At 43.9% G+C, this 12,840-nt stretch overlaps 1 long non-coding RNA gene across 1 annotated transcript; it reads left to right on the forward strand.

The window, feature by feature from the left end:
- Positions 1 to 1,655: 1,655 nt before the first annotated feature.
- Positions 1,656 to 7,198, forward strand: LOC137852648 (uncharacterized). Its single transcript, XR_011093967.1, has 4 exons — positions 1,656 to 2,126; positions 3,405 to 3,530; positions 3,632 to 3,736; positions 4,039 to 7,198. It is a non-coding gene; the product is annotated as an uncharacterized lncRNA (long non-coding RNA).
- Positions 7,199 to 12,840: the final 5,642 nt, after the last annotated feature.

Raw genomic sequence — 12,840 nt, forward strand, 5'->3', positions numbered from 1 at the left:
AGGTGGTTAAATTCAATCATGTTCTCAGGACAGCAAGTATTTGCAGCTGCTCTAGATGATTCTGTAGCTCAGCAGAGAGTGGTACAAAATATCTGGCATACAGAATGTGTGATTTTTAAATTATATTCAGGTCTCCAAAATGACTGTTGAAACAATCCCACAAAGTTAGACTTCATTCATGTGGTCTCTTACTGACTTCTACATAATTTCTACGTGGTTCCCAGTTCTCCCTTTTGTTGTCACTGGTGAGAAAGAACCTGTAAGCAAAAAGATACATCTAAAAAATACATCTATACCATACATGCCATGTTAGACAGCATCACACCTGCCTCTTGTGAGTCTTGTGAAGGGAAACAGGTCAGGGCCTTGAGCTAGCACACACTTCCTCGAGCTATGTAGGTCAGGCAGAGCACGGTGGTGCTGGAGCTACCTTCCCTCCAGCTGTGAGACCAGCTCATGCAGTCCACACCACACTGTCCTGTGGGATGCATACCCGTCCTCAAACACGTTGTGAGGTTTGGAAAGTCATTTGTAATGACTTGTGGTTCTCGGAGGCTGTCGTGTGAGGATGGCTGGAACCTGCAGCTCGTTCCCTTTTTGATGTGGTGGCATTGCAGCAATTGAGAAGCAATAGGAAGATTGAAAGCAATAGGGAGAAAGAGGTAAGAATTGGTAATGCTTCAAAGGCAGGACAGGAAGTATAGCTGAGTGCACAGGCTGTCATCATGGACTTTCTTTTGAAACATTTATTTTACCAATTCCATTGGCACCCCTACATCAACAATCCCCAGCTGCTGGAGTGACGGATGATGCCTGTGTAGGTGACCATTATAAACCAGGACTGATGAATATTACGTCCACTTGTCTGCCCCCTGAGGGGTCCTGTTAAGTTGTCATTGCAAGTTATAGCAAAACTACATGTTTGCATTTTGCAGCTATTTAGCAGCAGCTGTTGACCATTCTCCCTGCTGGGTGGCTTCCTGCAGTATTACTCAGAGAGCATAAGGCTGGATTTTGCCAAAATTATAGCCGGATTTTGTCATTTCCTAGAAAATCTATGTGGAGTTTCAATAGACACAGCGATAGATAACCTGATCACTAACACTGCAGGGAGTATAAAAGAGGTTCACAGAGCCGTGAGCTGTCGCAGAAGGTGTGCCTAAGCGAGACGTTAGGAAGAGGGGTCTCTGTGGTGGCTGAAAGAGCATCAACTTTTCCTGTTGATCTGGAGGGGAGTGTGCAGATTTTGCTGTAAATGCAGACTGCAAACCACTGAAAAACTTAAAGCCTGGGCAGAAGGGGCCTTCCCTACAGGAACACAGTGTGTAATAGCGAGACTCAACCCACATTTTCTCTCCATCCCACCTCCATCTGAGCTGCAGTCTGAATTTGAAATCATGTTTTCTTTTACCATTTCCTACTCAAGATATAGGCTGATAGCTCAGCAGTTTAATTTGTAAATTTAAACTTTTGTGGGCTACTGTCTTGGGTAAAGAAATGCTTAGCTTGCAGTTTCAAGAATCCTTGTCTAGGACACTTCACTTTTACTGCCCTATGAGAAAGGGGGGTGGTCACCAAGAGAAAGGGTTTGTCTCAGTTCCTGAGTGAAGTACATTGCCCAGGGGCTGTGGGTGGGTATAAATGTCCAGGGGTACCAGAGGGAGTGCTTGTTTTCTCCTGCCCTCTTGTCTTGTGACACTGACACTTCCCTTTGTGTTTTTCAGAGGCTTTCTGGAGTCTGCTTTTTGTTTGCTCTATCAGTTTGCCCAAACAAAAAAAAACAGCTACTGCTGAAAATAGCAGAACCAACATGTAAGTGATGGCAGAAGTTTGGGAAACTTAGCAAATGCAGCACTTTGGACTTGAATACCTCCCATGCACGAGAAGGAAAAAGACATAGTTGTGTGGACAGCACCCTATGCAGACAGTGCTTTCTAAACATGTGTGGATGAAGGAATTGTATACAAACCTGCAAGAATTCATATATTGACAGAATTGCTAAAATCTGAAGTATCTCAGGAATGGATAAATTCCTGTTTCCGTTTTCTCTCTTGCTGAGACCAGTCTAGGAAAAATCCCAGAAGAAGTCATTGTTGGAGTTAGATGCTAGCTTCACAGTCCGTGAGGTAAGCAGGGGTCTTGAGCGTGGCATAGTGGGTTCAATGGATTCTTGGGATGGAGAATGGTGACCTCATGACTTAGCATTTGAGAAAGAAAGCACAGTTTTGTACACGTTGCTTTGAAAGAGTTCTAATTCTTCATCCCTCCAGTCTTGAGTGCTCAGGTGGAAAACAAGTAGACAGTGTTTTCAAGCTGCCTGAGCTCCCATTGCTCTGACCTTTGAAAATCAGGCACAGTTTGTTTCCAAAACACTTGTGAAAATAATTTGAAATGCTTCAGAAAGATTGATGGAGATGAAAATAAAGGAAAGAAGAAAGATTCAAAGAGGAGAAGCATGTCATATTGAACACTTAGTTTTAAGCACCTGGAACCACTTTTTAAATTGTATTTAGCTAAATTATTATTTTTTTTTTTATTGTAGAAGATAGGGCTTGTTAGAAAGGATAGGACAACCTGAAAATCCCTTTTCCAGGGATTCTGAAGAGATCCAGGAAAAGGAGTGAAATATTCATCAGTCTAGAAAGCATGCCCTGTGAAAAATCATTGGGAAAGGACTAGATAATCTTTGGAGAGCTCTCAGACTTCTTTTCTACAATTTTATTCTTAGCATGTTTCCTGTAAGGGACTAGTGAACTTTGTGAACCTTAACCAATTCAAAGAACTTCCTAGGAAGTGGAAGCAAAGAAAGCAGTTAGATAAAAACCTCCCAAACTGGGAGACATTGCTAGCTGCAGAGTGCTTGCCCTGTAAAAGTAGAGAGATGCTTGGGTTCTGCATCTGTTAAATTAGGCAGGTTAAGAAGGGAAGAAAAGAGTACATGAACTTTACTATGCTGATCAATTGAAATTCTATAAAAAGGGAAGCACTGCTGAAGAGAAGAATCAAAAAAAAAAAAAAAAAGAAAAAAAGAAAAATTGCTGCAGCAAAACTGTCTGCGTCTTACTCAGCTGGGACTTTCTGGAAGCTGCCATAACACCACTACTGGCAAACCTGAAACAAGTGAAGTAGATGTTTTGTTCTGTAGAAAAATTTTGCTGACTCTCCTCATGCTTTCAGGGATGGGCATGTGGCAGCTTTGGTTGAGCACGAGGAGGGGCACACAGGAAGAATTTGCAAGGTCTATTATAGGTAATTGTTTCAGTATTTCTGTGTAATATTTGTTAGCATTAGGTAGATAATGAAAACTGCTCTTGCTGTGTACAGTGCTGCTCTGTAAACATTCGCTGCATTATAAACATTTGCAGATGCCCATGTACAATTATACTATGGCATTTTCTCTTGAGATGTCCAACAGGTAAAAACATCAAAGCAGGCACAGCTTATAACCGTACTTGGAGAGTCCTAATGTTGGTCCTTGCCTTGACTCAACTGAAAAGCTTCCATTTTATGTAACTCTTTTCTGCTTTCAGGTAAGTGCTATAAACAGCGATCTACTTCCTGGAAGGGAAAACAGAGATAGCCAGCTCCCCTGGTTCTCTGCCTGGTTCTGCTTTCATTTCTTTCATTCCAGAGTCCTTCAAGCTACGTGTTGCAGGCTGTAGGAGTTGGCTTTTGCACCCATAGCTGGTAGCCAGCTGGCCAGTCTATGGGCTCCCTCTATAGTCAATAGATAGAGGTAGGTATTTGCAGAGGGTAACTGCCTCTGTCCTAAGCTATGCCACCTTAGGCTAGAATGGACCACCATATGGAGGCATCTCTCTTTAGCGACAGAAAGAGCCTAGGCAATGAGTTCAGACTAGACAGCCAGCTTTTACATCGATAAAACTGGATTAGACAGTCCAAACAAACGTTTCGGATACCTTGAATGAAATCTCTGGGGCTTTTGGTGACAATAAATTACTTTTTATTTTGGAAAAAAATATCAAAGCAAATATTTTAGATTTTTGTGCTTTGGGGCTGAGCTTGTTTTTTTATCAGGTAAGCCTGATGATGCTGTCTACATCCTCTGCTAAAGAAGAAGAGACCTGTGCTACGGAGGTAAAGATCAGTTCTGCTGATGAACCACAACAGATGCAGGAACAGATTTACTGAGTCACTACGAAAACTGCACCCTGCTTACACCTCTGAACACGGTACATGTTCCACATCATGTTACAGAAGTGATGCTGCAAAGGCCATCCTCCTCTTCCACTATGTCCTCATAGCCATGCACACGTTTTGAAGAGCCATCATGTTTTAGAAGAGGTGGGAAGATCCATAAAAGCAAAACACGGTTGCTATTGATGGCATGTAAAAGTTGCATTGTCAGCCACTCAGGAGTCTCAGTACTGCCACACAGCTTTGGGGCGTTTCATAAAGCCCAGGGGAAGACTTGACAACTGAGATATAAGTTAACCGTGAGATCAACATATTTTTAAGATATTCTGAGTTGCAGAGAACAGGAAGAACTTTACTAGGAAATATCTACACGATTTGCCCTTCATGTGAACCTCTTGGGTACACACATCAAAAAGCCTTGGTCAGTCTGCAGGAGCCATCATCCAGCAGAGGGACTCTTACTTCACAGGTGTGCAGGACCAGGATTTATTTAATGTATGCCATCCAGATACTTCTCAGATTGCAATTTCTTCTTTTTTTTTCCCTCTCATAATCATGTCTGTAGTTTGATTAGCGTAAAACGTGATTTCTTCACAGATACTACGGTGTTGTTCTCACTGCATTTATGAGATGAATCTATATAGTTATAACCACTATGCAACAAGGAAGCTGAAGTGCCAAGATTATGAATAACATCATCAAGCATACGTTTGTTCTAGGAACCTGGTTTATGAACTGTTTTCCTCCAAAGCAATGCATGATGGTGGGGAACAATTCCCATGTGTTGTAGCTGCACCCTTGTACTTCTGGTTCTTGGTCTTCACCTTGAGCCCTGGAACATGACAAACAAAACCTCAGAGGCCACCTATGAAAAGCTAAGTTTACATGAAAAGGAAAGGTGCTTATTTTACTTGGTAGCAGTAGACATCAAGGGTAGATTGGATAAATTCAGGTCTGTGTACCTACATCCCTTGGTGGATTTTGTGCTGGCCTTATGACATGCTTGCAGATTCCAGTAGTATTTCTAGCACTAGACTAGGCATCTCTGAAATGTGAGTCTTATAGGATTTTCCTTCATGGCTATCTGCAGGGCTCCTCAATGAAACTGACTCCTAAAGACACAACCAGCCCCAAATACTTTTCAGTCTGCTCAGAGACTGGCCCTTCACTCCTGTGCAGCTATCTGGTAGAGTCTCCTTACCTTCTTTGAATACCACCCGTGGAGAGGGAGTTCAGCAGTCTGAAGCCAACTGCTAGCCACGTTACAGCAATTTAAGGACATACTCAATCTGTCCCTAATCAGCTCCCAAGAGCTTTTACTCACAGGACAGAGATACCATTTCCTTAGTAGCTTCTGTAGATAACAGAAAAACACTGGACTTAGGTAAGTCAGCAAAATGTCCTTTACACAGTCCATGGCAAACTAACCACACTGCAGAATCTGTGATACCGCAGACTGTGCGGTTCTCTATCCCCACCAACTGGGGATTGCTGTGGTGTCTTCAGTACTACAGTGTGGTAAATTTTATTGTATTCTCTGTCTCTCTTTTTGTAATGTAGTACTAATTGCTGTCTCATAACAGGAAAGGAATAGCTAGTTTACATCTTGGTCCACAAATGAGAAATCTTACACCTGCACTGGTAGCTGCAGACAAGCTCTCTGTGCCACTGTGCAAAACAATGTCATTGTTAGCAAGTAGGATGTGAAGCCAGGTCCCTCTCTATTTGTCGTGCTCTCAGATCACATTGCAGTAATTGTTTTATGCAGGTATATTTAGTGCCTGCAAACCAGTTTGCTGTCCTTCTTGGAAGAGATTAAATGTTAAGATGAAAGCAAGTGATAAAAAGTGATAAAAGTGATAAAAATAACTTCAACTGAAAAGCCAGCTCATCAAGAGAATTCAATGGAAAGGTGTTTTTTTTCCCTGGGCTGTACTAAAATATGTCAGGATAAAGTCTTAAGTAAAGCTTTAAGTGGATCTCAGCTAAAAAGTTTCTTTGCATTGCCTGATGTGCAGTTGGATTCACCTGGAATCTCAAAACCAAACAATCCCCAAAATGTTGCTTTGGGGAATTAACATCTTACAGGGATGCTCCATTTTATAAGACTTAAAGTCTCAACGCATTTTCAATCCTACTAGCACTTGTCCTCAAATAGTGGTGAAGTTTACTGTCTGCTACAGTTTTTCACACTGATGAGGGACCATTTCTTATCTCCTTCTTCCTGTGTTAAATGCATTAAATATTCAATACCCACAGAGTGCTCACCACTGACACTTCCAGCTACCATCCAGTGCTCTCCCCTCACCCAGTTCACTGAAGAGACTGTCGGGTAGGTCTGGGCCCCGCAAACCTCTGTTTATTCACTGAAACAGGGAAGTCAGTCCTGAAATGTGTCTTAACATTGTCTGAGAAAAAAGCCTAGAAAAATCAGTGCCTGAGGCACTGGACATCGGCTGCAACCAGGAAAAGCTGTTGTCAGAGTGCTGTCACAAGTGAAAGCACAGTTTATCACCTAGCTTGAGAAACAGTGTGAAGGAGAAGAGGATGCCTTACAAGAAGGGAAGACATACTGACAAGCATTGGAGCCCCACTGTGTGGGTGAGAGAGGACATCTGGCTGTCTCCTCCAGCTCGAAAGAAGGAAAGGACCTAGTGGCAGAGAGAGAGAGAAGCCAAGAAGCTGGGCCTGGAAGTTATTTAAGGGTCACCAGAGTTTGAGAAGGCCTCTGAGATTTTCATGTTCCCAACTGAAAGTTGAAGGCAGGCAAGCTTAAGAATTTGGTGGTGTTATGAGTTCATTTCAGCAGAAAATTGTAAACCACAGAAAGTTTTGTATCTCATCTCTGGGTTAATTTATTAATGCATTTGGGGTTTGCATTGATACAATAACCACAGAACGTATTTGGGTTATAATGTGTTTCTAATTAAAAGAGCAACACCCCTACCAGAAAGTAGACTTGGGTGTCAGGTAGCCAAAATTCTCGTCTAAGAACTACAAGAGGTTACAGTGTATGGCCACAAATACACAATTTCATTGATTTAGGCGGTCCATCTTTTCTTTTTTATATGTTTATCATAAATTAGAGAAGAAGGACATAAGTAGAGTTAATCTGGATGTTTCTAAAACTGACAACCAACCCTGAAAAATCTTATACAAATCTTCAAAAGTATCAAGTCCATCACTCAATTCAGTGGTGGATCTCAAAGTTGTGACAGAACCTGGCTTTAAACCGATTATCATATACAGACCTGTGAAATCCCAGGCCTTCAGGGGGAGGTGCACTCACTCAGACTTGTTTTGGATTTCCCCAGGGTGTTGCCATATCTCTTAAATTTGCAATGCTGCAACCAAGTCTGTCTACTGAGATGACAGATGCTGATAGTTGGGCTGGTCCTTGGGGCAAGTGTAATGTTCATCCTTTTGTTAAGGGGGAAAAGGAAACACCTGATACATAAATCCAAGAATTTAATGCTAGTGTAACTGAACTCAGTGCTCTAATCCAAACATCTTTATTAGCCCAGATCTGATTATTACAGAAATGGAAAGAAAAGAGAAACAAGCCATCAGACAAACAAACAAACAAGAATACTTCTGGACAGAAACATCTTAATGACGATAGTAATTATAATAGTAGTAGTAGTTGAAATTGTTATATACACACTTCGTAGTTTCTACCCCTTTCACAAGTGTAGTGCTTACTCTTCCACTGCTCTTCTGAGCCCTAGGGTCAGTGGCTTCACCCTGTTGGTCCCTTGTAAAAGGATCCCTCTACACCTTGTCTTGTGTCCCCACTTCTCAGGGCCTCTGCTATCATACCTGGACTGTGTACAGCATCATGTTAGAGTCATAAGTGTCTCTTTCTACAAGAATAACTACTTGTTACTGCCATCTATATAAAAACTGTGGTTGTGCTCCACATTGGTAAGCAGAACTAAGACAAATTAAATATAGCCACCTGCTCAGCTGTTGCAGCTAAACCAAGCAAAAATAAAGTTTTGGGCAGGTTAAGATGGGTTCAGGCAAAGAGAGCCTGTCCAGCATCAGTCCTGTGGCCTTGCACACTCAGCACACAGCCCGTGGCTGGTACTAGCAGTAGCAACACCATATCACTGGGTGGGCTCTGGGGCTACAGAAGATGCACAGAGAGCAGTGTCTCCATTTACAGGGTTATAAAAGTCTCTCCCTTGTCACTGTAATGAGGCAAAACTTGGTGAATATTTCCTAAGGCAAAGATAGGATGATATTTTAATACATTTCAATACATTGCTTATGTTTTTGAGCTGGAGACAGGCTAGAGGAACTCAGCAATGTCTCTGCTTCTTCCCCTTTCACTTGCCAGCCTTCTGTATGGGGCAGCTTTGCTCAGCTCCAGCTCTGGACAGCCAGCAGCGTGCAGGGAGACAAGGAGAAGCGGAGGGTCTGCTCTGGGGAAAGGGCTGGGGACAAAGGCAAAGGTTTATCCTCTGGCCTGCTTAACAGCAGAAGAGAAATGAAGATGCTAGAGGCTTCTGAAAAGGAGGAAGCACTCCTTGGCAGAGGGAAGGCTGTGCTAAGGGAAGTGCCCCTGAGGAATGAAAAAGAGGGAAGGAAACTCAAGGCTGAAGAGTATATTATACATGTAGTAGGCTGAAACCTGCGAGTAGGAGTGTTGCTAAAACAGCTCCTGGAATTAAGAGCAGTGCTAACTCATAACTTCATGTTTTCACCTCCTGTGGAGAGATGAGTGGGTTAGTCTTTCACCTCGCTGTGTTATCTCTTACCTTACAGATTATCTGCTGACACCAGGATTTTTTTAGCACTCTAAACGATGAGGGCAGAAACAGAGAATGTGGAACAAGTGAGTGGGATATTGAAGCTGGCTGACAGTGCAGCACCCAGACTGGTGGAGAAGCGTGTCCAAAGAGGTGAGAGGGAAGTAGAGGCAGGAGCTAACACATTGTTTGCAAGCCAAGGGGAGCCTGGAAATAACATAGCTCAGGAGGTACAAGGCCAGGCCTAGAAATAAGCGTGCAGGTGCTAGCTCGTATCCAAGTCATCATTTTACTCAACAGCAAGGAAGGCAATGAGCCCGAAGATTGCCCTTTGGGCTGGATGTTGTTCCTTTTATCAGCTTAGGAAAGCTAGAGGAGGGATCTTTTTACCCCTCAAAATGCATGCACTCAGCTTGTCCCTGCTGTCACAGTCCAGGAATGTCCTTGTCCCTAAAGCAGGAGGAGAACCTGAATGACTCTCCAAAAGCTGATCCTTGGTATGTTTTGGTGTAATAGGCTGTAATAAGTGGAGAAGTCTGTTTATATTGCATGGTTGTGGGGACATCTGAGCTAGGTCCAGGACCAGCAGGACCAGCAGGTGTATGACCTTGCCCCAGCTAAATAGGCTCAATTTTGTCTCTGCGGCAATTTCTGTGTGTGTGCACCAGCTCTGGCTGGGGTGGAGTTAACAGCCCCACAGCGCTGTGCTCTGCATGTGCAGCCAGAGCAGCCCTGGTATTGCGGTATGGCACCGTGTGGTGGTTTTACTCGGATGGGCAGCCAAGCTCCACCTCAGCTGCTCTCTCACTCGCCCTCCTCAAAGGGAAAGGGGGAGAAAATACGATGGAAAGGGCTCAAAGGTTGAGATAAGGACAGGGAGATCGCTCAGCAATTATCATGATGGGCAAAACAGCCTCAGTGTAGGGAGATAAACATAATTTATTACCTATCACTAGTGGGCTTGCAAAGTGAGAAACTAAAAGCAAACAAAACCCACTTTCCCCCCATACACCCTCTTCTACCTCCTCCCCCTGAGCGGCACAGGGGAATGGGGACTGTGGACTGTGGTCAGCCCCTAACACTTCATCTCTGCCACTCCTTCATGGTCCCTCTCTGCCCCTGCTCCCCATGGGGTCCCTCCCATGGGATGCCGTCCTTCCCAACCTGATCCCACGGGGGCTGCCCACAGGCAGCAGCCCTTCAAGCACTGCTCCCACATGGCTCCGTCCCACGGGGTCCATCCATCCCCCAGGAGCAAACTGCTCCAGCACGGGTCCCCCATGGGCGGCAGCAACCCCCAGACCCCTGCTCCGTGGTGGGCTCCTCTCCACAGGCTGCAGCTCCGGCCCGGGGCCTGCTCCTGCGGGGGCTCTCCATGGGCTGCAGCCTCCTCCAGGCCACATCCACCTGCTCCACCGGGGGCTCCTCCACCCACGGGGGGGCTGCAGCGTGGAGATCTGCTCCATGTGGGACCCCTGGGCTGCAGGGGGACAGCCTGCTCCACCAGGGGCCTCTCCACAGCCCGCAGGGGAACTGCTGCTGCCTGCCTGGAGCACCTCCTGCCCTCCTGCTGCACTGACCTCTTGCACTGTAATGAGAGGGGGCCTCTTATTACAAAGATGTCCGTCCTCCCAAACAACCACTATGTGTTGAGGCCCTGCTTCCCAGGACATGGCCAAACATTACTCGTTGATGCAAAGCAGAGAATTACTGCTTTCTCTCTCTTTGCTTCGGTGAGGCTTTTGCTTGCTTGTTTGGTTTTCCCCCTCCTTGTTTTTTAATTATATTATCCTTATCTCAGCCGGTGAGCCTTTTTTTTTTTTTTCTTCTTTTTCTTGCCAACATACTTTCTTTTCTCTCTCTCCCTTTGAGGAGGGGAGTGAAAGAGCGGTTGTGGTGGAGTTCAGCTGCCCAGCTGGGTGAAACCACCACAGTGTGCCTCTATATTTGCTGTGTTGGCACATGTCTTGCTTTGAAATTTCTCTCTCCAAGCAAGGCCCTGAACTGCACATTTTAGAAATTGTGCTGTGGTTAAAAAAAAAAATAAAAAAGGTGATTTCTAGTACCTAAAGCACATTGTTTTCTAGGTCCAACAGCATGTGTGACTTGCGAGAGCACTTCATTATTGTCAAGTAATCTTCAACACCTTTTGAATTTCACTCACCTTTTGCCAAAGAGCCTAACCTGTCAAGAGTGTGTGTTCCCAGGGCTGGGAAGCTGCCTGGGGCTGCCAGGGACAGGGGTCTGTCTGGAGACCACTGCCCTCAGCATCTAGTTGGAAGCAAAGTACCGCTGGTGGGAGTGTGAATAAACTCTTCAGCTCTTTGGAGGCAATTACTCACCATTTCGCAAACTCAATGAGATTAGCTTAAGTAGTTTAGTATTAAAAAACAAAGTTTGATGTTATTTTCTTCCTTTCTTTCTTAGTTATATCAAAGTACTGCATGATTTCTGATGTCACTTCGGCAGGTGGTTTCTGTGGGTTGTTTCCCACTTTTCAGGCTGGAGAAAAGCCAGCAGGAATCACCACCAGCACCACTCTTGCATGACGTTCCTTGCTTCTCTCTCTCCCAGTTCTCCATTGCACTGCCTTGCACAGTTCTGTTGGTATTTTAGTTATTTTAAAAGTCTGGGAGATGTTTGAATATTTTGTTGTGTGCTACCAAATGGTCGTGGGTTAGAATAAGATCAGACTTTCCTGGCGCTGTGTCAAAGGTATCATAACTACAAAAGGGCAGAGAACATGAAACAGGAAAGTGGAGGGTTGTGAAACGTTAGATGAAAATCAAGATCTAGAAAGTTCAAACAGATTCAGACACATTTTAGAACTAGCTAGGGAAATCATATCAAACATGAAAAGTGGTGTTTAGCACTAGCTGGTTATTTGGCATCACTCTCAGGTGTGATAACTTGGTTCTAGAGGGTGGAGGGGGGAAGGTGGTTTTAGTGTGCTTTCGCAGTTTCGCAGTTTCTAGCTTTGCTAGTCCACTAGTGATAGGTAATAAATTATATTAATCTCCCTACACTGAGGCTGTTTTACCCAAGACAATAATTGCTGGGCAATCTCCTTGTCCTTATCTCAACCCTCAAGCCCTTTCCATCGTATTTTCTCTTCCTTTCTCTCTGAGGAGGGGGAGAGAGCGAGCAGTTGTGGTGGAGCTCAGCTGCCCAGCTGAGTAAAACCACCACAGAACAGCAATAATATCTTTATTCCATCTCTTCATGATAATGATCAACTTTCCACCAACTTAATTAACAAGATTGGGCAAGGTATTTTGACATATATATCCACATTTCCACATGCAGCACCAGGAAATCCAAGTGACATCAAAGCTGAGTGTTTCTTGGTGCTTTCACAGTGGTGATTGCAGATGATGACATCTCAGTACGTGAAAATTTGCTGATTCCAGCAATCTGGTTATGAGTAGATTGCAAAATTCTTATTTTTTCCTCATCATTACTCTTTATGTCACAACCACAGAAACTGAGGAAATGGTACATCTACTACCTGCTTTATTTTTTTTTTTCCAAGGGAATATTATGACTGTGAAAAAAGGGCAGATTGCTGTTGACAAGTTTCTACATAAAACAGAATGTGTAACAGAGGAAATGGCAGTACCAGTTCCTTAATGGTATAGTAGTAGTGTAGTGCTTCACCTTGGTTTTGATCTGATGGTGCTGTTACCCACTACAGCTTCAGTGCATAGAAGAGCAAAAACTTTTGAGTATTTCTTAGCATCTCCCTGGATTCCTTCCTGGCTGATTGCATGTAAGATCAACATAAAATCCAGTGGATTTACAACATCAGAAATAAAATTTCACATTTAGAGAAGAGGCACAATGCTTCTTGGAGTATTTAATGTGTTGTCTCTCCATTCTTGTAGTTCACACGGTACCAACTCCTTTTTTGCAGCCATGTTAGACAAAG

This window comes from Anas acuta, chromosome 2 (genome assembly GCF_963932015.1).
Source record: "Anas acuta chromosome 2, bAnaAcu1.1, whole genome shotgun sequence".
NCBI lineage: Eukaryota > Metazoa > Chordata > Aves > Anseriformes > Anatidae > Anas > Anas acuta.